This window comes from Oryctolagus cuniculus, chromosome 5, assembly GCF_051225735.1.
Source record: "Oryctolagus cuniculus isolate XC-2025 breed Fujian yellow rabbit chromosome 5, ASM5122573v1, whole genome shotgun sequence".
NCBI lineage: Eukaryota > Metazoa > Chordata > Mammalia > Lagomorpha > Leporidae > Oryctolagus > Oryctolagus cuniculus.
In genome coordinates, this window is record NC_142871.1 from 103,097,299 (window position 1) to 103,122,431 (window position 25,133).

At 38.9% G+C, this 25,133-nt stretch overlaps 1 long non-coding RNA gene across 8 annotated transcripts in view; it reads left to right on the forward strand.

The window, feature by feature from the left end:
* Positions 1 to 532: 532 nt before the first annotated feature.
* Positions 533 to 25,133, forward strand: part of LOC149126602 (uncharacterized) — a 96,203-nt gene continuing 71,602 nt past the window's right edge. For 4 of the 8 annotated variants that reach the window (XR_016233938.1, XR_016233939.1, XR_016233941.1 and 1 more), the window contains exons 1-2: positions 533 to 769; positions 1,846 to 1,959. This is a non-coding gene — a long non-coding RNA (uncharacterized LOC149126602). The remainder of the gene's footprint in view (positions 770 to 1,845; positions 1,960 to 25,133) is intronic. The other 4 variants (XR_016233940.1, XR_016233942.1, XR_016233944.1 and 1 more) reach the window with 2 other exon arrangements.

Genomic DNA, 25,133 nt, shown 5'->3' on the forward strand with positions numbered 1-25,133 from the left:
TCTAGGTTTTCACAAGCAAAACTGGCGACAAGAAAGATGTGAGCTACCAGGGTCTAGATTTATTTTATTGCCTTTTCTTATTAACAATGATGTGTATGAGAAGTCTGATGCTAACATGAATCCTTTTTTCTTCTATGTACCTTATTATTTTGTTAAAAGTTGAATTTTTTCTTAGTCTTAACAACTTAAAAATTATATCAGAATATGCCTACTCCCATCATCCTGCCTGAACTCATTAAGTCCTTTGAATATTCAGGTTCAAGCTTTTTTCAGTTTAGATCACTTTATTTTCCTAGTACATGTGGAATCAATTTCTTATCCTCCTTGTGTTCTTTTTTTCTCCTACTGGAAACTTCTGTGCTTTTCATGTTGTGTCTCTCAACTCTGTCATCCACCTTTGCTTATCTTTCCTTTCTTCTAACCATGGCTGTCTAAATAATGCTGTCTTGCCAAAAAAATGTGTTTCCAGTCCCTGCCACCTGTGAATACATTACTGTGCAGGTGTAACCATATGGGAGATTATCCTGTGTGATCTAGGTGGGCAGAGTAACCACAGGTGTCCTTTCTCTTGTATAAGGGGAAGCAGGATGGCAGAGAGAGGAGGCGATCCTCAGTGGCTAGCTTTGAAGAGGAAGGCAGGGACTGTGAACTAAGGCGTGTGGCACCTCTAGAAGCTGGAAATGGCAAGGAAGCACATTCCCTCCTAGAGCCTCTAGAAGAAATGCAGCCTTGTAGATCATGTTTGGCTCTGGACTGCCGGAACCATAAGGTAATAAATTTGTTTGGTTTTAGGACACTCTGCTTGTGGGAGTTTGTTACAGCAGCGATAGGAAATCAATAAACCATCTTTTTATATTTTTAAGCTGCAGCTTGAGATACTCCTTGTAGTGGTTTCCCTTGCCTCTAACTCAAGTGTCAAAGGGTCCACCTTTCCTTCACTTCTACTAAAACAATTAGTGGAAAACAATTTTCAGAACTCTGAAACTCTTCTGTGTATGTTTCTGTCTCCTTAAGTGTACTTCTAATTGTTTCATTCATGTTTCCGTCTGCCTTAAGTGTACTTCTAATTGTTTCATTCATGTTTCCGTCTGCCTTAAGTGTACTTCTAATTGTTTCATCCATGTTTCCGTCTGCCTTAAGTGTACTTCTAATTGTTTCATCCATGTTTCCGTCTGCCTTAAGTGTACTTCTAATTGTTTCATTCATGTTTCCGTCTGCCTTAAGTGTACTTCTAATTGTTTCATCCATGTTTCCGTCTGCCTCCTTTGTTGAGTACTCTGTCCTGCTGATACTTTTCTTTGTACCTGGACTCCAGGAGATGTGGTGCCAGTTTGTCTTTATTAGCCCACCGGGCATTCCACTCATTGTGGGGGAGAACCTGGCCGATGTCACCTGTGTAGAAGCAGTTAGGAAGCTCCCTTGCTGTATGGTCACTTTATACTCTCCAGGATCCCAGGCAAGGATGACCCCACCCACCATTTCAGCACCTCCTTGGTCTCCTTCAGGCTAGAAAATATCCTTAAAAACTCACTCAGGAGTACTCTCAACCTTTCCACTTGGATTCCTACCTCCCACCCCCTCCTGAGGCTTTTTATGCTAGTCTCCAGGTGCGAATCCGGTCTCTGGGTTAGCCTCATAGCACTTTCACATGGATGCCCACTGAACACCAGACTTCATGTGGATTTAGTTGCCTATTAGATTTGGCAGCCGTTTGAATCAAGTGGGGCGGAATGATTAGAATTAGTGGTAGAGAAGAAGGGTCTTAGCTTCCTGTCATTAGTGCTAGAACCTCAGAGTTCAGGATATAGTTATTATAAGCCTGTCTTTCAATTCTGTTTCCTTGAGGGAGAGAGGGAACTCCAGTCTGCTGGTTCACTCTCCAAATGTGTGCAATGGGCAGCGAGCTCGAAGCCCTGAAGCCAGAACCCAGGAATTTAATCCAGGTCTCCCACGTGGATGGTAAGTACTCAACCTCTTGAGCTATCACCTCTGCCCCCAAGAGTCTAAACCAGCAGGAAGCTGGAATCAGAAGCCAGAATCAGTTATTGAACTCGGGCACTCTGATACAGGATGTAAGCACCTCAACCATCATTCCAGTCGCTAAGCCAAATGCTTGTCCCAAGGGGTTAATTTTATATCTTTTAATTTGGTTTTTCCTATTAAGTTTAACTTATAAACAGTGTATTCTCAGTAATGTCATCTTTATTCAAAAATCATCTTCAGATCTAGTATTCCATTTCTTCACTGGGCCCTCAAGAGAAGGCTAATACATTCAGATATTTTAGAAATCTGGGAGTTTCATTTTGGTAACTTTCCACACAAGCAACACCTGGAATCATTCTTTTTGACTGTTCATATGGGTGATTGCTCCATCTATAACTCCTTTGTTCTGGCCTTGATTAGCTCAGAGGAGAAAAACGTCTCTGATTTTTCATTTTCTATCCCTTTCAACATAATGCTCTTTTCAAATTGTAAATTAACAAACCCATTTTTACTTGTCACCTATTTTTAAAATAAGCTGGTATATGGTAATGCCTATTTCTAATCTTAGTTGTGATTTTACTTATGTTTGGAACTTTTTTTAATTTACGTTTTTATCCCTTACACTAACATGCATTCATTCTGTGTTCCTTGGAAAATGTTGCCATTTCTATGTTAGATTTTTGAACTTACCTCTGCACAGCTGTCAGTTTTTTGCAAATTTCCAATATTTGTAATTATATCTTCAGTGCCAGGATATGGTGATCACTTGTCTATTCAGCTGATTCAAAATTTTGTCATCAGTCCTGCATATTATGGTCAGGCAAAATTAACCATGTTTAAAGGATCTACTATGTGCTGTGAATATGTTCAATAACATTTTTCATGGTAGAGTTTTAGCCTATTGCATTACTCAACTTAAGGTTATCATCAACTTTATATTCCCCTGGGTTGTATAATAGGATGCTTCTGATCAGACTAGAACATGCCGTTACCCTGTTTTTATATATGAAGAAACTTATACTCAAAGACATTGAATGACCACATAGCGAATAAATAACCAAACCAGTTTTAATCCAAGTATTTCAGACTCCAACTTTTACCCTCTCTGTAATCCATCATACAGCAGCTTCCCATAATACCAAGTTCTTCACTGCTTCCAACAGCATTTTTATTGGGTCTGTTGTAGATTTCATTTTGTTTTTATTTTATCTTGGACTTCTCTTATTTAATAGATGCCCTGTCCATTTTTGTATTTTGAAATAGATTTTATCCCTTTTCTAAAATCTTCTTGCTGCAAATCTATTTTGGGGTTATGATTATCTCTGAGCTCCCACAATTTTGTTCTATTTTGGTGTAGATAAAACACTAGTGAAAAACAAAAGTTTGTCAATGATCCAGATGACTTTTTTTCTATTGATTCATACTACTTGAATGTAACCTATGGAACTCTGCTTTTCTTCTGAGAAGGTTTTTATGTCAACTATTAGATCGTCCTTTAAATTCCTTTAAGACAAAAATGAAATGTGTTTGTTGTTTACTTGAGTTTTAAGAGATCCACATCTGGGTAATATAAAAATTTGCCTAGATTATGTTAATATTCCAATGTTTTTGAAAAGGATGATTGCCCTTTTGAGAAATAAAATTCCTTTTGTTGTCTATCCCTCAAAATGACATAGGGCTACTTTCCGTCATGACTACTAGCATCCCATGACTTCTAAAAAATTGTTTCTATTATTATTTTTGAATTCTGCCAGCTAAAAAATCCTTTTTAAATAATGGGAGTTGACTTATTTTTGAAACTAGATTCTCAGTAGATGTTCTGAAGTTACTATGAATAAAAATTGCTCAGTACCTGCAAGATATTCAGTTACCTGACATATATTCAAAATGGATATGAGCTTATTTTATTAAGTTTCTTGCCTGTCTGATAACACCAGAAGAATATTCCATTTTTTTATTCAAACCACTTTGTTTGGAAGCATTTAGCCTGCAGCACAAAAGAAACTGAATTAACCAGGGTTGCAAGTTCATGTCCAGTAACTTATATAAAAGGCAACCGATGGCCTTTACTTATGTTATTCAGGTGGTCCTTGCTATTGAAATAAGCTCTGCATATAAAAATTCACTTTAACCAAATATGTAAGGAAAGGAAAACATATATCTATCGTTCCAAAACCCAGTTTTGGTATTATGGTGTCTTGTCTTCTACCTTATTTCTGCTATCAAACTATTCTGGCTAAAAATCATTAGAATAATTCCAAATGACATCTGTATTGTATCCATTTAAAATCTATTAGATGTCCTTCACTGATGAATAAAGGGATTAAATCTTCAGGTTGAATTATTTCCTTTCCTTGGTGGTAGAGAATTTTTATTTTTTATGTGCAAAAATCTTAACAGTGTACATTTGATGTAGTTTATTAGTGACTTCTCCACCCCTTGTGTTTTTCGGATTGACAATGCAAGACACAGACTTTGTCCCAAGGGTTTTGCCTCCCCAGGGTTGGCAAATCTCATTGTGTCTATCACTGAATATGGTTCTGATAGCTTCTATCCGCCTAGCCACAGCACCTTTGTCTTCAGAGTTCACCTGTCTGAAGGTAATGGTGTTGCAAGGCTTCTGTGGACCAGATATTCCAGTCTGGCCTTCACCTCCATGATCCCTAGGGAACCTCTACTTTAGTACACAGTGCAGGCAGGAAAGCAGCCAGTTCACTGAGTTCCATGCCATGTTTAATCACCACCAGCTGAGTCTTCATGCTGGTTACAATGATAGTGACATTATTGTTCCCCACCTAAAGGATAGGTGATCTACTATTGGGAACATTCCTTTTGTCAGCAACCTTCTTCCTTTCCCAGGCAGGCCAACAGGCTCTGCTCCTTCTCCTGCTTTGCCCTCTGGTCTGCACTTTCAGGTGAACTTAACCAGTTGAGTAGTTTTTTGGGAGTCCAAGGTGTGAGTGAACTGATTAATCATTGGAAGCACTTTGCCACTGCAACCAGATGCAGTGGGGCCATTTGACAACACGATTCATGTTCCTTAGGGGCTAGATGTAATATACAGGCCAAGATACTCTGGCTTTTTTTTTTCAAATAGTAGATTTACCAACTTCTTAGTCTCCTGTTTATTCACGATACCTGAGGCTGAGGCCACATTCTTCCCCTTGTTCTTCTTTCCTTTCTTCATCTTGGGTGGCTGGAGGAAAGAGAAAGGGGGTGAGTCATTTTCAACTAAATATAAACCAAAGCTTATCAAGCTCTTTCTGATTATGTTTTTGCCTTAAACAGTATCCCAACTGTTCATTTAAGTTAGCTTTTAACTAAGATTCAATTTTGGTATCTAGATTCCTCTGCCTTCCCTTCCAAGGATATATGCAGTGAGATATAGGCTTACCAAATCTACTGAGCTATATTACCTGCTAAATCCATGAAGCAGGTCACCTAAAAATATCAACTAGTTGAGCAGGCATGACAGGGATCTTGAGTTGATCTATTAAAAGAAGTGATGAGAAGTAAAGGCAAAATAGACAAAAAGTATGAAGAGTCAAGACATAGAGTGACAAATTTCAGAATGGGAAGAAAATGACTGATAATGTAATCATTCATAATGATTTCAACATCTGAGCTTGCATTAAACCCAAGCAAATGGGTATATGACATCAAAGACACCAAATATTAATAACTTATTAGGAGACTTCTCATCTTTACATATTTTGGGGAAGGAGGCATAGGTGGAATGGGAAGACTATTGGGAACTGAGGAATTTTTAAACATGGAATTAATTAGGAAGATTTGTTTCAGGAAGTTTGAATTTATTACTTATAAGGAGTTAAAAACCACCTTTCACACATCTGTTAGTTTCCATGAAAAATTCCAATAGTATAGCTTCACTAAATTATGCCCTTTCTTCAGCAGTATGGGCTATTGCTCATCACTCTTTGGGTATAAATAAAACAAAAAGAGGAATTAAAATTTGTGAGTAGGAAATTATTATAAAGAAAATAGCAAAGAGGAAAAGCTATTTTTGTAATACAGTCTTAGCAAGCTAAAGGAGACTGAAGACTTGGAACTGTATTGAGATTTAGCTATACTGTTAGGACATTCGTAGGAAGACAGATAAACTACATATCCATGAGACTTGGAAAGGAGCCTTGAGAAAGACTCTTAAAATATCCCAAATATTTAAATTTTACCCTAATTGTCTGTCTGTTCAATCCTTAGAGTTATCTACATTTGAACACTGGAACAAGCCTATTCTTCTGTAAAGATTCAGCAAATGAACAAAAGGAGGTTCAGGGAGCAAGCATTTAGTCTAGCGGTTAAGATACCTACTTCCCTGTTGAAGTACCTGAGCTTGGTTCCCAGGTTTGGCTCCTGACTCTAAATTCTGACTGGTGTACACCAAGGGAGGTGGCAAAGATGGCTTAAAAAATGGTTTCTTGCCACTCATGAGAGAGACCTGGATGCATTCACAGCTGCTAGCTTTTCCCCAGCATACTTGGCTGTTGTGGGCATTTGGAGAAGTGAACCGACAGATAGGAGCTCCCTCAACTCTGTTTCTTTCTCTTCCTTTTCTGCCTCTCAAATAAGCAAGTAAAATCTAAAAATTATAAATGTGGGTATGCAATTCCTACAGGCCCCTTCAGCTTTTGCCCACTTTTGCTTTCTAATTTCCCTTTCTAATTCATTAAGGAATTGGTTATCCACGTTCAGTTTGGGCAACATCATTATTTCTTTCCAGTAGAACTTCAGCCAGAAATCCTCCCTCTTTCTAGTCAGTACAAGGAAACTTCAAAAAGTTCATGGAAAATGGAATCAAAGTATAAGTTTATTTTATCGCAACAAAAATTAATGTCAATGTATAGGCTTTTTAAAAAAGATTTATTTATTTATTTGAGAGGCAGAATTACAAAGAGAGAGGGAGAGACAGAGAGAGAGAGGTCTTCCATCCACTGGTTTACTCTGCAAATGGCCACAATGGCTGGAACTGGGCTGACCTGAAGTCAGGAGCCAGGAGCCTTCTCTGGGCCTCCTACATGGATTCAGTGGTCCAAGCACTTGGGCCATCTTCCATTACTTTCCCAGGCCATCAGCAGGGATATGGATTGGAAGTAGAGCAGCTGGGACTTGAGTCAGCAACCATATGGGATGCTGGCTCCGCAGGTGGAGGCTTAACCTACTACACCACAGTGCCAGCCCCCATAGTTTTTTCATAATGTACATTTTCCATGATCTTTTTCAAGAATCCTCATATGTAGGTTACTCTATTTCTGCAACTTGGATGTTAGGTCTTGGTGCAGGAAATAGGAGTTCATAATTAACACATCAAATCAGAAAGGAATTGAAAGTTTCTATATAGGAGCAGCAAAGAAAAAAATATCCCTTAGAGTGCATTTTATCTCAAATTTGGAGTCCTACCCAAAATCCAACATGTAAATGAAAAATTGGAGGGGAAACACATATGTTGTATGGTTCTCTCTAACACCTAGATGACCAGAGACACATAGACAATTCTCAGGACCATGGGCTGATTCTCTTGGAGGAAATACTTGCTCTGGTCTTCCTAGATCCCCATCATTCATTCTGGTCTACAACAAGGAAGAAGCAAAAATCTTTCTTGTGTCTGGAGGAAAAAAAGATTGATTCTTCTTTCTTTTGGGTTATCACTTCTCTTCACTAGGTTTCTTCCAGCAGGATTTCTTCACATGCCTCCTGTCTAAAGTTAATGGTGGAGGACCTCAAATTTTTCCTACAGCCAAAGACTTAATATTCAACACAGAACTGGAAATCCCGCCATGATTTTGTCTACCCTCTCTCTTAGCCTCAAAGATGATGCATTTCTTCACAGTCTTTGTACTGGCTATCCCTTTTGCTTGGAATGCTGACTTCAGCTCTTGACATGACTGACCCTTCTGATCATGTTGAATTTAAAGGAAAAAGAAGCCTTCTAGGACTACTTTTTCAAAACTAGCATCCTCTCACCCATCAGTTACTTTTACCACCCTGGCTTATTTTCTTCATAGCATTTGTCAAAAGTATTGGGTGTTTTGATTACTTTTTGTCTCTAGTGCTAAACTATAAGTTTCATGGGATCAAAGCTTTAATTTATCCTGCTTATGACTGTATTCCCAGTATGTGGCACTATGCCTGACATATCATCAGTGCTCAGAAAATATTGTTGAATCAAGGAGCTAATGGAAGACCCAGCACAGCACCTTCATTCAAATTGTCAGCAAAAGCCAGGAACTATGATGTTGCTGGCAAAGTCTAAAGAAGCACAGGCTATTGAATAAAAGCATGGGCAATGGAGCTGAACAACTGTTGAACACCAGTTCCTTCACATACCAGTTGTGCAACTGAATAGTATCAACTGCTCCACGGATAAAATAGGACCAGAGAGATGTGTTGTGTGCATTAAGTAACTTAAGCTGATACGCACCAAATGCTTAAAAAGAATGCCTGGCAATAGTAAGTCCTCAGAAAGCATTAGTTTCTTCCTGGCTTCCATGTCTTGATTATGCTCTAGTTCCTAAATTCTTAAAACTGGCATCAACATGTACGATAAATTGTTTGAGTCAGCAGCTTAGTTACAGGACCTTAACCAGAACAGTTGTCAAATCCTTTGAGATTGGGTCCTGGTTTTTGGCTTCCTCTTTCTCACTAATGTCCCTGTCCTGCACGGATTTAACCCCAGGCTAAATCACAGGAGTAACTGACTCTCTTGGAATGTCTTCAAGCTTCCTCTGAAGCATTTGCTCCAATGCCACCTTTATTCATAATGAAATGGTTGGGTTTCATCTGTTCAGAGTTGAAGCTCATTTCTTATTGTAACTTCCTAGAGCCCTGTAGATTTTTTGCTTGAGTCCCAACAGAATGGACATTTGTCAAAGGCCAAATCCCAGAAAGCACAATGCCCTGGAGAGAGGATGGTCAGGCTCTTTCAGGGTCCTCATAAGGACAATGATGTCATATAAATTAATTATTCCAGAACTTATATCTAAGGTCTCTTGTCCATCAACAGCTGGAAGGTGTCAGGGTCATCAAAGACTCATTGGAGTGTTCTTCAAGTTCCTCACAGGGATGTGAAAACTGTTCTTTATTTTTTCTGCTCTAGCATTTTCTAATATCCACTAATCAGATCTAGCACTAAATCCACTAATTTTCTAGTGTTCTAGGGAACAAAGTAGGATGCCATTCCAAAGCTCACTGATGCACACATACCTGGATTTTTATACAAATTCTTTCTTAATTATAAAAGCATCTGTCTGTATATGTCTATTTTAAAAAGGACAACAGATTTTGAAATGTGTAGCTGTGAGGGGGCTGGCGCTGTGGCTCACTTGGTTAATCCTCCGCCTGCAGTGCCGGCATCCCATATGGGCGCCGGCTTATAGTCCCGGCTGCTCCTCTTCCAGTCAAGCTCTCTGCTGTGGCTTAGGAGGGCAGTGGAGGATGGCCCAAGTGCTTGGGCCCCTATACCCACGTGGGAGACCAGGAATAAACACCTGGCTCCTGGCTTCAGATTGGCGCAGCGCTGGCCATAGCAGCCATTTGGGGAGTGAACCAATGGAAGGAAGACCTTTCTCTCTGTCTCTCTCATTGACCTTAACTCTACCTGTCAAATAAAAAAAAAAAAAAAAAGAAGAAATAAAGAAATGTGTAGCTGTGTGTATAAGTCTACATTGAAGCAATCAACAAAACCACTTTTATAGCTCATTGAAAAAAGATGTTAGCCCAACAATAAATGACAAGTTGGGTATCAGTTATACAGAATTATTATTAATTTTTATAAAGGGCCCAGTTTGCCTTTTTAGTAAATATAAATATTTATAGGCTTTCTTGATTTCATTTTCAACATCCATCTCCTTAACTCTGACACCTCAAACTTCTCTGTCTTCTATTTCTAGGTCTGCAGGAATTTATTCAGGGATGAGGTCTACCATACCCTCATTGGAAAAACACAAAAGGCCAGGGGCTGGCTCTGTGGTTTAGTGAGTTAAACTGCTGCCTGCAGCACAGGCACCCCATATTGACGCAGATTCGAGTCCCAAATGCTTGACTTCCAAAGCAGCTCCCTGCTAATGCACCTGGGAAAGCAGCAGAAGATGGCTCCCTAAACACACGTGGGAGACTCAGACGAAGCTCCTGGCTCCTGGCTTTTGCTTGGCCCAATTCCAGCTGATGCTGCCATTTGAGGACTGATTCTGGTTGGAAGATCTCTTTCTCTTTTTTCTCTTGCTCTCTGTTTCTCCTTCTCTCTGTAACTCTACCTTTCAAATAAGTAAATACATAATCTGTTTTCTTAAGATTCATTTTATTTATTTGAAACAGTTACAGAGAGAGGTAGAGCCAGAGAGGGAGAGAAAGGTCTTCCATTCTGCTGGTTTACTCCCCAAATGACTGCAACAGCCAGAGCTGAGCTGATCTGAAGCCAGGAGCCAGAAGCTTCTTCTAGGTCTCCCACCTGAGTGCAGGGGCCCAAGGACGTAGGCCACCTTCTACTGCTTTCCCAGGCCACAGCAGAGAGCTGGATCCGAAGAGGAGCAGCCAGGACTTGAACCGGTGCCCATATGGGATGCTGTTGCTGCAGGCTGGGGCTTTCACGCACTGTACCACAGCACAGGCCCCTACATAACTTTAAAAATAGAAGCCACCCTTAGTAACTGATGGCTGTAGACAATATCCACAAATGCCAAGAATCATATATTCTTTAAGATTTAGTATCACATGAGATGATAGTGGGAGGTAGGATGGAGGGAAAGGTAATTAAACATGTTTTGATGTCAGAGTAAGTGGAAAGCCCAAGATAATTAATGATCCTAAAATGGAATTATCAAAATTTAAAACCCATGGAGTTCCAAAAAATATTAAATGTTCATCTAGTCAAGGTATTAAACATAAATTTAAGCAAATAGCACAGAAAATCTTAAGAAACCTAAAAATTTGCAATACAAATGAAACTTTGGTATAAATGTGCTCAGTATTTATTATATCTACAGAACTGACAGTGTGCATGGTATTTTTCTAACGACATGTGAATACAATTCCTGCCCCAAATACAAAAGACCATAGCTCAGTAAATACGAAAGTACATGTTACTCTACTTGCAGTTTGTGTATAATACATATTTTAAAATGTCAGCCTACAATTTTACTCAATTTTATTTTTAAAATTCACAATAATGCAAACAGTAAGTACATTTAATTCTATATAATTACAGTGCAAAAATACTTTCAGAAAAATATAAAATTCATTTTTATTATATGGGACATGTTTATTACTTTGGATTTAAAATATAGACCACAGTTTCTTAACAACAATATCAGGTTCCAATTTTAAACGTTATTCTGTTTTCTGGAAGCAAGTAAAAGTTTCCAATTTAATGAGATGTTTGACATCCAAGGTTTAATATTCTTAAAGCTTCAAGAAGCTACTCCTCCACGATGAAAAGCAAAGTATTATTTTGATAGATTTTTGAAAAAAGAAGACAGAGATTAAAAGCTGAATATTCTCTATTCCCAGGTTTTACTGTTTGCTGAGCAGCTCTCAAAGATGCTGACAATAGTTTTGAGAAAACTCTATTTTTCTTACATCTTTTCATCATAGGAATCTATCCCATTTTCTGAGTTCTTAGAAAAAATTTTTGATAAGGGGTTTATTTTGTACTGTGCTATTAACACATATACGAAACATCTACTCTTTCCTCTGGCATAATTAGAGTCATTTGCCAGCTAGTAGTTTCAGCTGGGCTCTGAAGTAGTAACTTAGGACATATTTTATTGTTATCTAATTACTTGGCTGCAAATTAAAGTGTAGATTTGGATAGTTTGGGTTGGACTTCCCATACTTTGCCTATAAAGACAGAATTCATTAGTTTTCCTCTTTGAATATAGGGTCTGGTCATTTCCAGCAGGGACAATTATTTTTATGTGTTCAGTTTGCTAGAAAAATGCAAGCATGGCCTATTTAATGTATCTTATTATTCTAAATTGCTAAACTGGGGTTCACACAAAGTGGTAGGCCTCTATAAAATTAGAAATAGGGTAAGCCCAGAATGCATTACTAGAGAAGGAAAAATTCTATTTGACATTTAGATCAGCTTCTGGGGATTTAGGGATTTGGATGTTTGAGATTTGAAATGGTAGTATCTTTCTTGCATGATGACCTTCCTAATGCCTGCCGGCGGAGTGGGGGTGGGGGGAGAAACAAAGGGAAAAAAACACCACTTTCTATTTGGGTAGAGGAATCCGCGTGGAGAAGTAACAGTGGGTGGCTTGGGTTGAAAAGCCAACCTGCCCCATGCAATATTTCCCAATTGTAGTTGCTTCTTGAGTTCATTGGCGTTCAGAAAAAAAAAAAAAAATATATATATATATATATAGCCGGCACAGCGGCTCAATAGGGTAATCCTCCACCTTGCGGCACCGGCACACCGGGTTCTAGTCCCAGTCGGGGCGCCGGATTCTGTCCCGGTTGCCCCTCTTCCAGGCCAGCTCTCTGCTGTGGCCAGGGAGTGCAGTGGAGGATGGCCCAAGTGCTTGGGCCCTGCACCCCATGGGAGACCAGGAGAAGCACCTGGCTCCTGCCATCGGATCAGTGCAGTGCGCCGGCCGCAGCTCGCCAGCCGCGGCGGCCATTGGAGGGTGAACTAACGGCAAAGGAAGACCTTTCTCTCTGTCTCTCTCACTGTCCACTCTGCCTGTCAAAAATTTTTTTTAAAAAAATATATATGATTTCATGTCAGCTTAATGACAGTGAGACTTGGGTGATTGGCTTGGCTTCTATAAGCCTCATTTTCCTGATCCAAAAAATGATGATATCCTGTGTGGCACTGGATCATTCTGGGGATCAAGTGAGATAAGAGGCTTAGCAGGGGCCTCACACAGTGGAGGCTCGATAAAAGGTAGAATTCTCAGGATCCTTTGTTTTCCCTTGTGTACTGTGCAGTTTCAATAGGATGATATATAATTTGCAGTATTTATTATATTTTATAATAGCTTTTATATTTTTAAATCATGTATCCAAGGGATTATCATTTTGTGGAAACAATCTTTAGAAAACACTTCTAAGGGATAACATTCTATATACAGCATTGTAAATGTGTATTATAAAAGAAATCTCACATAAATAAAAACATAAATCAACTTAAAAACAAGTAATAAAAATTCTGATAGAAATGTCACTTCTCTTAAGCTTAATCCCAATTATTTTAAATATTCAAATGACAACCACCTAGATATTTTTCTTCCAAGTCATGAGGCAACATTACGTCCTGCTTTGATTCCTTCTCACTTCACAAAACCCTGATCTCTTTCACATACTGGCTTTTATTCTTGGTCACCTCCAGAATGGACAATGGCTTCTTCTTCTAAAGGGCCTGCAAATCTAGGCATTTTTTGATGTTATCTTCAAGATCATACAGTCACTATGATTTTATATTTATTAAATGCATTATTTTGTCACTTAACACTTTTTGAATGTGTTCTATTTTAATATTTTTCCATTTTCCAATATAGAAGATGGGGAGGGAAGAGTGGAAAGGTCAGGTCTCTACCTGTGAGTGGCTGTATACTTAATTACTCTACACCCTAGATTATGCAGGCCCCTGAAGTATGCTATGTACACCTTGACCTCACCATGTTGCCGCCTCCTCAGGGTTAATTGGGACTTCATCATCCTGTAGCGTGCTGGGAGCTCGAATAGGTCGTGTTTTCTCTACACTTCTTATTTACTTTATTCCCCAGGAGTACATCAGTGTCCACATGCTGCAGAGTCTGCCCTTGTATCTGCCCTCTGATCTCCACTGCTCCAGTCACCAAGCTAATTCAAAATCCTTTTTACAACCCTTTCCTGACAATAGCTTCCTACTTGCTTTTCTTATCTCTAATCTCTTCCTATTTTTACTATTAATAGTGTTTCCAGAATAAGATTGGAAACATGACCTTGACCTGGTTAAGTGCCCTTCTTAAAAATATCTACAGCTCCCTTCCAACCATTAAATAAGACCCGTATTAAATCAATGTTAGTTCATCATAAATTATCACTTCTCACATGTCTCTACACATTGGAAGACATTCACACCCAATCCCAATAAAAGCCATTTCTTTCATGAAAGTACTCTGATTCCTTTTCTTCTGCCATAAGCACTTAATCTTTGCCTTTGAATGCATACTTATAATACATAGATATATACACACATACCAGGTGTATAAATATGTAAAAGTTACACATATAAAATGTATGTGTACATATGTATCACATATATTTATATGTATTTATATATATGCATATATGCAGAATGAACTAGAAATATATAAATGTTTATCAGTTAAACAAATGCATGCACATATATGTGTATGTGTGTGTACAAATTTAATATACACACATATAATATCTATGAGGATATATTTGTACTTATTCACACATGTATTTATAGATAAATTTTCTCAATTATAAGCACCTTAAGGGTGACCCTTTGAACCATTCTCCTCCACAGTTGTCGCTCCCCCTCTTCGTGGAGGAATGACACTAAACCCTGCCTAGGTTTCCTATCCGAGTCACGGCACCATTATGTCGCTCCCCCTCTTCGCAAAGGAACGACACAGGACCCTGCGCTGTTCTTTTGTCTGCTCAGCCCTTCCCAGGTTTGCTGCTGGTTCTTCCCGGGTTGGCTACCGACCCTTCCACCTCCGTGGAAGGGCGGTTCCCCCTGCCACTTTCCCCACTTCTGTGGGGGAGTGGCACACCGCCGGTTGGCTCTCTCGGGGGCTGCACAGGTGTTCCTTCAGATAGATGTTCCTGGTGCATGTTGTCTCTCTCCTCCTTTATAGTCCTCTTCCACCAATCACAACTCTGCTACCCACATGCCGAGTACGCTGCTCTCCTCCAATCAGGAGCAGGATCAGCTCCTGCAGGTCACCACTCAAGTTGGCGAGAGGCAGCTGCGTAGAAGTTGTTACTCCCTTCTCAGCGCCATATTGTGGGAGAGCAGATGCATAGAATAAGTCTTAATTCCAGTAACAGTCTAGTCTGAGTTGCTCCCCACACACAGTGTGTAATATAGAATGTGATTACAAGTAATTGTATAAGGGTTGAACAAAATAGAGTATCCTATCTGCTGATTAAAGAAGTGAACATGAAATATGAATGTAACTTTTACTTTTTAAAGGATTTATTTATTTATTTATTTTTTGGAAAGGAAGAGAAAGAGAAAAAGAAATCTTCCATCTGCTGGTTCCTTCCTCAAATGGCTGCAACAGCAAGGGCTGGGCCAAGCTGAAGCCAAGAACCAGGAACTCCTCTGGATCTCCTACATGGGTGGCAGGAACTCAAATATTTGAGCAATCATCTGTGGTGGAATGAGAAGGCCATTCCAAGATGGCCACTGGCAACGGAAACTGCCTGGCAACAGGCTGTGATTGGTTAGGGCATAGACCGCCCCTTGACTGGATTGGCTGCCTTGGCTATTTAAGCTGCTGTACCAACTGAAATAAATGAGTCTGCAGGCTGCTCGCCTCTGGCCTGCTTTCACCTGGATCCCGGGGTCTGTGTGGTGACTCCAGCCTCTTGCCCCCACCACGCTCCTCCTCTCAGAACAAATCCACCTCAGCTGCTTTCCTCAAGCATGTTAGCAGGGAGCTGGGTCAGAAGCACAGTAGCCAGTATTCAAACTGGCACTCTCATATGTCGACTTTACCACTGAGTCACAAGACCAACCCTAACATAACTTTCAATATTGTCAGTTTAGAGAGTCACAATGCAACGAAAATGTGCATCCTTCCTTCTTCCATTATATTCTTTTTCACACACTTATTTTTAATAATTTCTTATAATTTGGAAACTACAAGTCTGGTTGTAAGTATCTTGAGCAAGCAAATTAAAAAATGCTGCCTATGTCCATCCTTAAATCAATATTTCTATATGAGGCCAAGATTCCAAAGCTCTAAATTGAGTTGAGTCAGCTCTCTTTGCTGCAGGGGAATTTATAGCTGGAAACCTCCTCACTTCTCAGAGGAGTAATTGAAGCCCAGAGACCTAAGTGTGGGACCAATAGCTGTATAATTATCACAATATTTAAGACTAGTATGCAGCACTGATCATTCATATTTCAGTGGCCCTTCTCGATGGATGAGTGTGGCATCCATGGATGAGTGTTGGATGGGTGCAGGCCTGTCTTTTGTTTTTGTTACCCATTCTGATACTAGTGCACCAGCAGAGATATACTATTAAACGTGGGCTGGATCATGTAATGTTTCTTTAAAGCTAAATCTTTTATCCTTTGGGAAAAAATGCATTCCTTTTTTTCCTTTTAGATTGTAATTGTTCTATACTCCAAGGAGTTGAGGGCAGCTAAGAAACTATTATGAGACAGAATAAACAATACTAGGTTCCAGGCAGTGTATCACAGAGAAACTAGAGAAACTGGAACTAATGAGTTTTATTTTAGCTGTATGGGAAAATGAACAGAATTCCATGTGCCTGGTAACTGGCAAGTTCTGCTTTAATTATGAATGTTGAATCACCTTCTATGCCAGCCCAACTCTGATTTATGAACTAAATGGGACTAAAATAAATTTGCCTGTATCAAACATGGCTTAATGAGATTCCCTTATATAAAAAGATATTATTGGCCTCACACTTAACAAGAATTTAAATAATGTCTTGATGTCATATGATCAGTAGCCATCTTCCACTTTTTTGTTTACTAAAAAAATTGCCCTGGTTTCTCTTTTATGTCCTTTCATTTATAATTTATTGAACACCTACTATGCTGCTCTTTAAAGAAATATCCGTCATCGTCCTCAGAACTGTTACTGAAAAACTATATTCAAGCTGATGTCTGCTACTTCCTGGCAAACAAATGAAAACAGTCCTGTCACTTCAAAGCTGGTTTCTCTTCCTGTGCTGCCTCAGGTGACACAAGTGAGCTTGCATCGCCCTTCTTTTTTCATCCCTTCTTCTTTTCATGGTCTACTGTGGTTTGTCAGTATCCTTGCTGCTTTTTCTTCCACATCCTTCTTTCATAAGATCAAGTTCCTGAATCACTCCTATCAGCAGGGAGTCAGGTTGCATGCAGAATAGTCCGAAGCAGACTTTTGGAAGCGTGTGACTTTTTAATTTAAAGGTTGACTAGGTTACCCTGCAGCAGAGAGTTGTGAGGTGTGTGTGTGTGTGTGTGTGTGTGTGTTTTCTGGTTTTCTTTCCAAAGACTCACAAAAAGGAGATGGGCCAGATGGTTTCTGGAAAAAAAAGAATAGGAAATTGCAGTACTTAAAGCCCTGGATATAGGTAATAACAAAACTTTGCCTTGAGAACAGACTGAACTTAAGCCACAGGAGTTGGGTTTTCCCTTTCTTGGATGATTTGGCCAGCTTCTCCCTGCAGCGCTTGAATGGCAGCCGCAAATATCTGCAGATCAGCTTCAGCTCTCCGGAGCATATGAGAACATCAGTTGCCACCCTTTCCATTTTCTGCTTTCTGCTTCCCAGAAGCTTGGGCTGGGCTTGTATTCTCCCCTGTAAGGACTCGTTCTTCCCTCCTAAATGGTGCCTCATGTGCAGAATTAGAAAAGGAGAGCCTTTTGTAGGGACTGAATGGTCACTGCCCTCAAGCCTGCCTTAGGTGCAAGAGACTCTAACGTAGGAGACTCTAATGTTAGAGACCCTAACGTTAGGAGAGCAAAGGGAATAGAAGGGGCACTGGAGAGGGGAAGTAATTAAAAAGTGGTGAATGGGGTGGAACACAAACCTACCGCATTAATTATTATACTGCTAGTTGCTGTAACAGAGAAATCCACAAATTTAAGTTGCTTAATCCAAGACAAATTTATTTCTTGCTCACATGAAGTTCAAAACCAATGTTTCTGATTGGCAAGCAGCTGTTTCCCCAGCTATGATTCAAGAACATAGATTCCTTCCATTGTTTTTACAAGACTAATTTTATTTATTTGAAAGGTAGAGTTACAGAGAGAGAGGGGAAGTGACAGTGAGATCTTCCATCCATTTCATCACTGCCCAAAAGGCTGCAATGGCTGGCATTAGGCCAGGCCTAAGCAAGGAATCAGGAGTTTCTTCTGGGTCTCCCACATGGGTGCAGGAGCCCAACCCCTTGGGTCATCCCCCAGTACTTTCCCAGGCACATTAGCACGGAGCTGGATTGGCAGTGGAGCAGCCAGGACTTGAACCAGTGCCTACATAGGATGCTGTTGTTGCGGGTGGTGTCTTAACCCACTACATCACGACACAGGCCCCAGATCTGCATTTCTTCATATGTGGCTTCTAAGCTTCACATCAAACCAGAGGGGGAAATAAGAACCTGGTAGATCAAGTGTGAGGGCTTTTATGACTTGGGCCTGGAAATGTCACATGTCAGTTATTTATTTTACTCTCTGTTGGTTATAACTCAGTCATGTGGCCTGATCAATGACTTGGGATGCTGGGAAATGTAGTTTAGCTGAGTGTCCAAGAAGATGAAAAGATGAGCAATTAGTTAGTTTAACTTTACCAATTCAGTTTTGCACAAGGAAAACAAACCCTGGATATAGTTATAAAATACAAATATATTGTTTAGAGTTGTCATACTACTGGAATTAAAGAACTATTGAAAAATTGAAGAAAATATGAAGAAACATTGGATTGTGTGTGTTGCTATCACTGTCTTTTCGTCACCTGAATGACTTCTGCAAGGTGTACTAACTCCAACTGTAGCCATCAGAATGATGCAGAAACAAGGACCTGAGTATATTATGTTGAAACTTGCCTATGTTCTTTATGAAGAGGGCCAAGCACTCTGTTTAATTATGAGTAACAGTGGCTTTTTGGAATAGTTCCCCTTTAGGTTAATCCTACCACACATACCTCTTTGATGAGATTTTTGTTGTTTTTCTTAAAAACCTTTATTTATTTACTTGAAAGGCAGAGTTACAGAGAGAGATTGATCTATCTTCCATATGTTGGTTCACCCTTCAAATGGCTGCAACACTCAGGGCTGGGCCAGGCCAAATCCAGGAGCCTGGAACTACACCCAGGTCTCCCATGTGGATATAGCCCCAGCACTTGGGTCAGCTTCCGTTGTTTTTCCATACACATTAGCAGGGAACTGGATTGGAAGTGAAACAGTTGGGACTTGAACTGGCATCCATTTGGGATGCTGATGTTGCTGGTGGTGGCTTAACTTGCTGCACCACAACACTGGCCCTGTATGACCCCTGCCTCTAGCAAGATACACATAGGTTAATGATAGACTGATGATTTATAGATCTTACTAACATCATCTTTAAGATAAAATGGCAGAAATTTATGATGCCCTAGGGAAGATACTTTGTTAACAAATTTCAAGATGTATCCTCTTACGTGCTAGGAACTATGTTAATACAGATATGTATATGTCATCATTACTTTTTCTAGGGCAGTACTCAGGAGTCTTTCTAAATAGACATTTTCATTGTAAAGAATTCTGGGTTAAAATGACTTTTCTTTCACTACTTGAAAAAGATTGTGTCACCTCCTAGTTGTCTCCATGGTTTCTGATGAGAAATCTTTGTCATACAGTCAAGTTGTTCTTCTCCTATATGTTAGCTATCATTTTTCTCTGGTTGCTTTGAAGATTTTGTCTTCCTCTTTTTAGAAGTTTAATTTTGATGTATCTTAGTGTGGATTTCTTTGGGCTTATTCTGTTTAAGATTTTCATCATTATTTCTTTGAATAGTTTTTCAGCCTCAACAGTTTTCTGCTATATCCAGAACTCTGATGACACAAATAGTTAATCTTTTGTTATAGTCCCACAGATACCTTGAGAACAGATTTTTTTTTTTCAGTTTGTCTTCTCTTTGTTGTTCAGCTTGGGTAATTTATTTTTTTTAAGATTTTTTATTTATTCATTTGAGAGGTAGAGTTACAGACAGTGAGAGGGAAAGACAGAGAGAAAAGTCTTCCTTCCGTTGGTTCACTCCCCAAATGGCTGCAACGGCAGTAGCTGTGCCTATCTGAAGCCAGGAGCCAGGAGCTTCTTCTGGGTCTCTCATGCCAGAGCAGGGACCCAAGCACTTGGGCCATCTTCCACTGCTTTCCCAGGCCATATCAGAGAGCTGGATGGGAAGAGAAGCAGCCGGGACTAGAACCGGCACGCATATGGGATGCTGGCTCTGCAGGCAGAGGATTAATCTACTGTGCCACAGCGCTGGCCCAGATTGGGTAATTTCAATTGCTTTCTCCCCTAGTCAGTTAATTCTTTTCTCTGTTCACTCCATTCCGTTGCTGAGCCCATCCTCTGGACTTTTTATCTTGGCTATTGTATTTTTCAGTTCTGAAGTCTCCTTTTGGTTATTATTTACATCTTTTATTTCTTACAAAAACATTTTATTTTTTCATTTGTTTCCATATGTTTATGATGATTACTGAGCCATTTTTATCCTGGCTGTTCAAAATCCTTGTCAGATAATGCTAACATTTTGTCATCTTGGTGTTCACATCTCATTGTCTTTTTTTTTATTCTGTTTGAGATTTTTCTGGTTGTCATTATAAGTGATTTTTATTAAAATTTGTATATTTTAATATTGTTGAGACTCAATCTTATTGTAACTGACTTTCTCTGTGACTGCTGTGGCAGAAGTGGGTACGATAGAATGATAAGTTCAAGTATCTTGCTCATTCTCTGTTGACATATCAAGTGGGAGTTCCTTATTACTCACAAGAGTGAGAGATCCAGATTCCTATGTGGTTCCTAACACCATTTTGGGGTTTGTTATGATGTCAGCGAGCAATGTTGAAAGTCCTAACTCTTCAGTACCCTCCCCTGACATCATGACAGTAGGGAGGGGGAAGGGCATTCCATTATGTTGTTTGGGAGACCCAGCTGCTATGGAATCTACAACTCATACCAGAGGTGGGGATCCAGAAAATGGGAATGAAATTGCTGACTCCCTGCTTGGCCTTCTCTAACAGAATCCTAGTAAGGACGTTGAGATGCTTAATTATAGCCTTGTGAAGGGAGAAATTCAGGCTCTCATTTATTGCTGCTGGGTAGAAGTAGGGCCATATTTTTTCCTCTACTGTTTGTCTGGAATAAAGAAGTTATTGTCTTAAAGTTTTCTGTCTTCCTAGGCTGTCCCTTTCCAGGTCATTTTCCTATAGAATGGACTTTTGTTTCAGGGTGTTTCTGTTTGCTTTGGTCTCTGACTTTCTGCATTCTGGGCTATTGGTCTCCTCAGGACCAAGTCTGGGGCTTACAAGGCAAAAAGGAAATACTGGGAATCAAATCACCATCATGTCATTTCTCAAATCAAAGCCCCTAGCCAGTTTGCCTTCTCTCTACCAGAGATAAATATAATCTTTTTAGAGGATTTTGCTTCCCATTAGAAGCTAATATACATGTTACTATAATGTTACTATAGTTTAACTGTGAGAGAAATCTCTTACATGCTTTCATAGATAGGAAGCTTGTTTATTGAAAGTAGATTTGCCAGTTGGCCAATATATTCTTGAGTATAGTATTGAATGTGTTTTTACTATGAGGCAGTCTTATGAATAAATAAATAGTGTACTTGTAGGTATTCAGCACATACAAGACTGTAAAAATAATATGAATTGATAAGAATTATATATCATTATGGTGAACAAGATGAAGTTTTGAAATGGATAAATAAAATAAATTAACATGTATTACCTCACATTTATTTATGGTGAAAATACTTAAAATCTCTCTTGGCAATTTTCAAGAATAAAATATATTATGCTTAACTATAGTTACCATATGTACAAAAGATCTCTTTGGACTCATTCTTCATGTCTAACTGAAATTTCATATCTTTTGACCAATATCTCCCCAGTCTCTCCCCGATGTGCTAATCCCTGGTGACAACCCTCCTATTTTTTGCTTCTATTGAATTCAACTCTTTTAGACTCTACACGTAGGTGAAATCATGTAGTAGTTGTCTTTCTGTGCCTGGCTCATTTCACTTAGTATAATGTCCTCTAAGTTTCATTCATGTTGTTACATAAAACAGGATTCCTTCTCTTTTAAGGCTAAATATTATTCCACTACGTATGTGTATCAATTTTTCTGTACTTGTTTGTTGATGAACACTTAGGTTGATTCTGTCTCAAGGCTATTGTGAATAACAAAGATAGCTCTTTAACATACTAATTGTACTTCCTTTAACTGTATACCCAATGGTGGGATTGCTGAGTCATGTGATAGTACTTTTTTTTAAAGAAACCTTCATACTATTTTCCATAATGGATATACTAATTTACATTCCTAGCAATGGCATGCAAGGCCTCCCTTTTCTCCACATTCAGCACTTTATATTGTCCACCTTTTTTTATGACAGCCTTTTAAAAGTATGAGGTAATATTTCATTGTGGTTTTAATTTGCAGTTTTGTAGTGTTGTGATGTTTTAGCATTTTTAAAAACACCTGTTGGACACTTGTATGTCTTCTCTGGACAAATGTCTACTCAAGTGTTCACCCAATTTTTAATTGTGTTTTCTAACTATATTTTAGTTATATTTCTAACTTTATTTTACAATATTGTTATTACCTGAACTCTCCCTTCCCCTTGTCCTTCAGTCTTACTGTCTGATGAGTGTTCCATTCTAACCTTTTAAATCTTTATGACAGTGGAGACTAAGTTGGAGACAAAACATTACATATAAAAATTTTATTAAAAAATGAAAACTAGTAAATTGAAACTAAAGAATTAAAAAATACCAAACACACTTGCAAACTAGATATTTCTTGAATTGATATCCAGTGAATTAATCTGCAACTGTTTCACGTAGTATAAACCATGAGATGTAGTAGGTATAATCTTTAGGAAAACACAATAACTAATTTCTTGATTTCTTATTAATCCTCAGTAAAACTTGGTAACTTAACTCTTAAATTTGACTCAGTGGAAGCCATTTTTAACAAAAGATTTATTTATTTGAAAGATAAAGTTACACAGAGAGAGGAAAAGACAGGGAGAGATCTTCTATCTACTGGTTTACTCCCCAAATGGCTGCAATGGCTAGGGCTGGGTGAGGTCAAAGTCAGAAACTAGGAGCTTCTTCTGGATCTCCCATGTGAGTGCAGGGGCCCAAGTACTTGGGCCATCTTCCATTACTTTCCCAGGCTAATTAGCAGGGAGCTGGATTGGAAGTAGAGGTGTCAAGACTCAAACCTGCAACCATACTGGATGCTGGCATCACAGGTGGCCGCTTTTCCCCACTTTGCCACAACTCTGGTCCTGATGTAAAGCAATTTTGAAAAAAAATACTAGTACATGAAATATTAAAATTCATAATTATATAAGATGGTCAGTTGAATTATAATGCTTTCCACTGACATGATCCACTGAAAACTGGTTTGGTAGCTTTTCTGGATCACAGACTTTGTGAATCTAATGAACACTAAAGAATTCCTGAGGAAAACAGGTTCCTGATATTCAGTTGGGACCCACAATGATTTGTGTTAACAACTGTTGGGACTGGTCAGATAAACACTCTGATTGGAGAGTGCCCGAGCCATACTAGTTGTTAACTCTTTTTAATCAGCCCTGCATTATTAGCACTTAACTTTGTATAATCAGGATGTTCTTGAGCTCCTCCAAATCTCTTCCTGGAATACTGAGGCTCCATGAACTTTAAGATATAATCCCCTAATTTAGAGGCTGCGGTAGATGTGGACTCCTTTTGTTTCAAGCCATTTTTCCATAAATGTCAATTTTTTGACTCATGTGTATATTATTTGTTACTTATCTCAGGTAAAGGTTGTACGCTATTAGAACTGGCTTCAGTTTGTTCTCAATCACTATTTAATCAAAATTTGGCTATATTCCCAGCGTTAAGCATAATTCACTTATCCTGATTCTCTTCTGAGACTTAACTCCTTGACATTCAGCAGCTTTCATGGTATCAAGCCTTGCACAGAATTGCTTATGTAAATTGCTTTACCCTGGTTCCTCGCTTCTCGGAGTGGTATATGGACCAGTAGCTTTGGAATCACCTGGGAGCTTGTTTGAAACATAGACTTCATTCCTTACTGAATCAGAATCTGCATTTTAACAAGATCTGAGGGTGATTTGCACACTTTTAAAGTTTGAGAAACAATTCTATAGTTAAGTTTACTTTGATTTCCTCAGCAAGACTGTGGTTGCCCCAGGTCACAGAGCAAAGTCAGTGACATTCTTTGTACCTAACGCCAAGTTTCTCAACAATGAATTTAACTCTAGTTCCAACTGAAAAATCAACTCAGTTGCTCTAATGATTTTGTTTTCCAGGTAAAAACTGGTTCTTGGGATTGACTTTGGAAGAATGTATATAGCTGGCCATTGCTTAGCAATAGCCCTCTTGAGACATTGCACTAGAATTTTGTACTTTCCTGTTCAGCAAGAATAGAAATAACAGAAATGATGTTAAAAGGTTCACCCCCTTGGTAAGCCACAGGAGCTTTGCCTGTAATGTTGGCATTTGGGAGGGCTGTGGTTGCCAGACAAAATACAAGACACCGCATTAAATTTGAATACATAAAATGTTTTCAATGTGTGTTTCTCTTTAATATTATGTGAGACATACTAGAGATCCATGGAGCACACTTAAAAGTATTATTTAATATTCTTAAAATATTATTCAATAAAATATTAAATGAGGTAAATTAATGGGAAATCATAAAACAACATTTGACTATTAATCTTTATATTTAGATTTTGACATAAAACATAAAGGCTTCTTTTGAGATTCCTGAGATAATTTTTTTGGTGTTGAGAGAGCCAAATTTATTCTTACTAAGTTGGTGAAGAAAGCAAATAAAAAAGACTTTGATATTGCATTAGTATGGGTTTTACTTTTCGGAATGCATATACCCTTGATGTAATACATCAAGCATCAGTCCAAATCTCAAATCAGTTGCTGTGATGTTAGACAACCAGGTATGCACCAGGCAATTAGCTGTTGACAGCTGCTAAATTCAGGAACGATTTCTGCAGCTATGTCCTTTGAGATAGTAAATTCTAGTAGCCTTGACTGCACAGCTGCAGAGAGCAGGATTAGTCCTTCATATTACAACCAACAGTCCTATAGAAGACACATCTGTGGCTTCTTGGGCATAAGAAATAGGAAAAGGCTGATTAATTCTGCCATAAAACTCAACCAAATTAAATTGACAAGTAT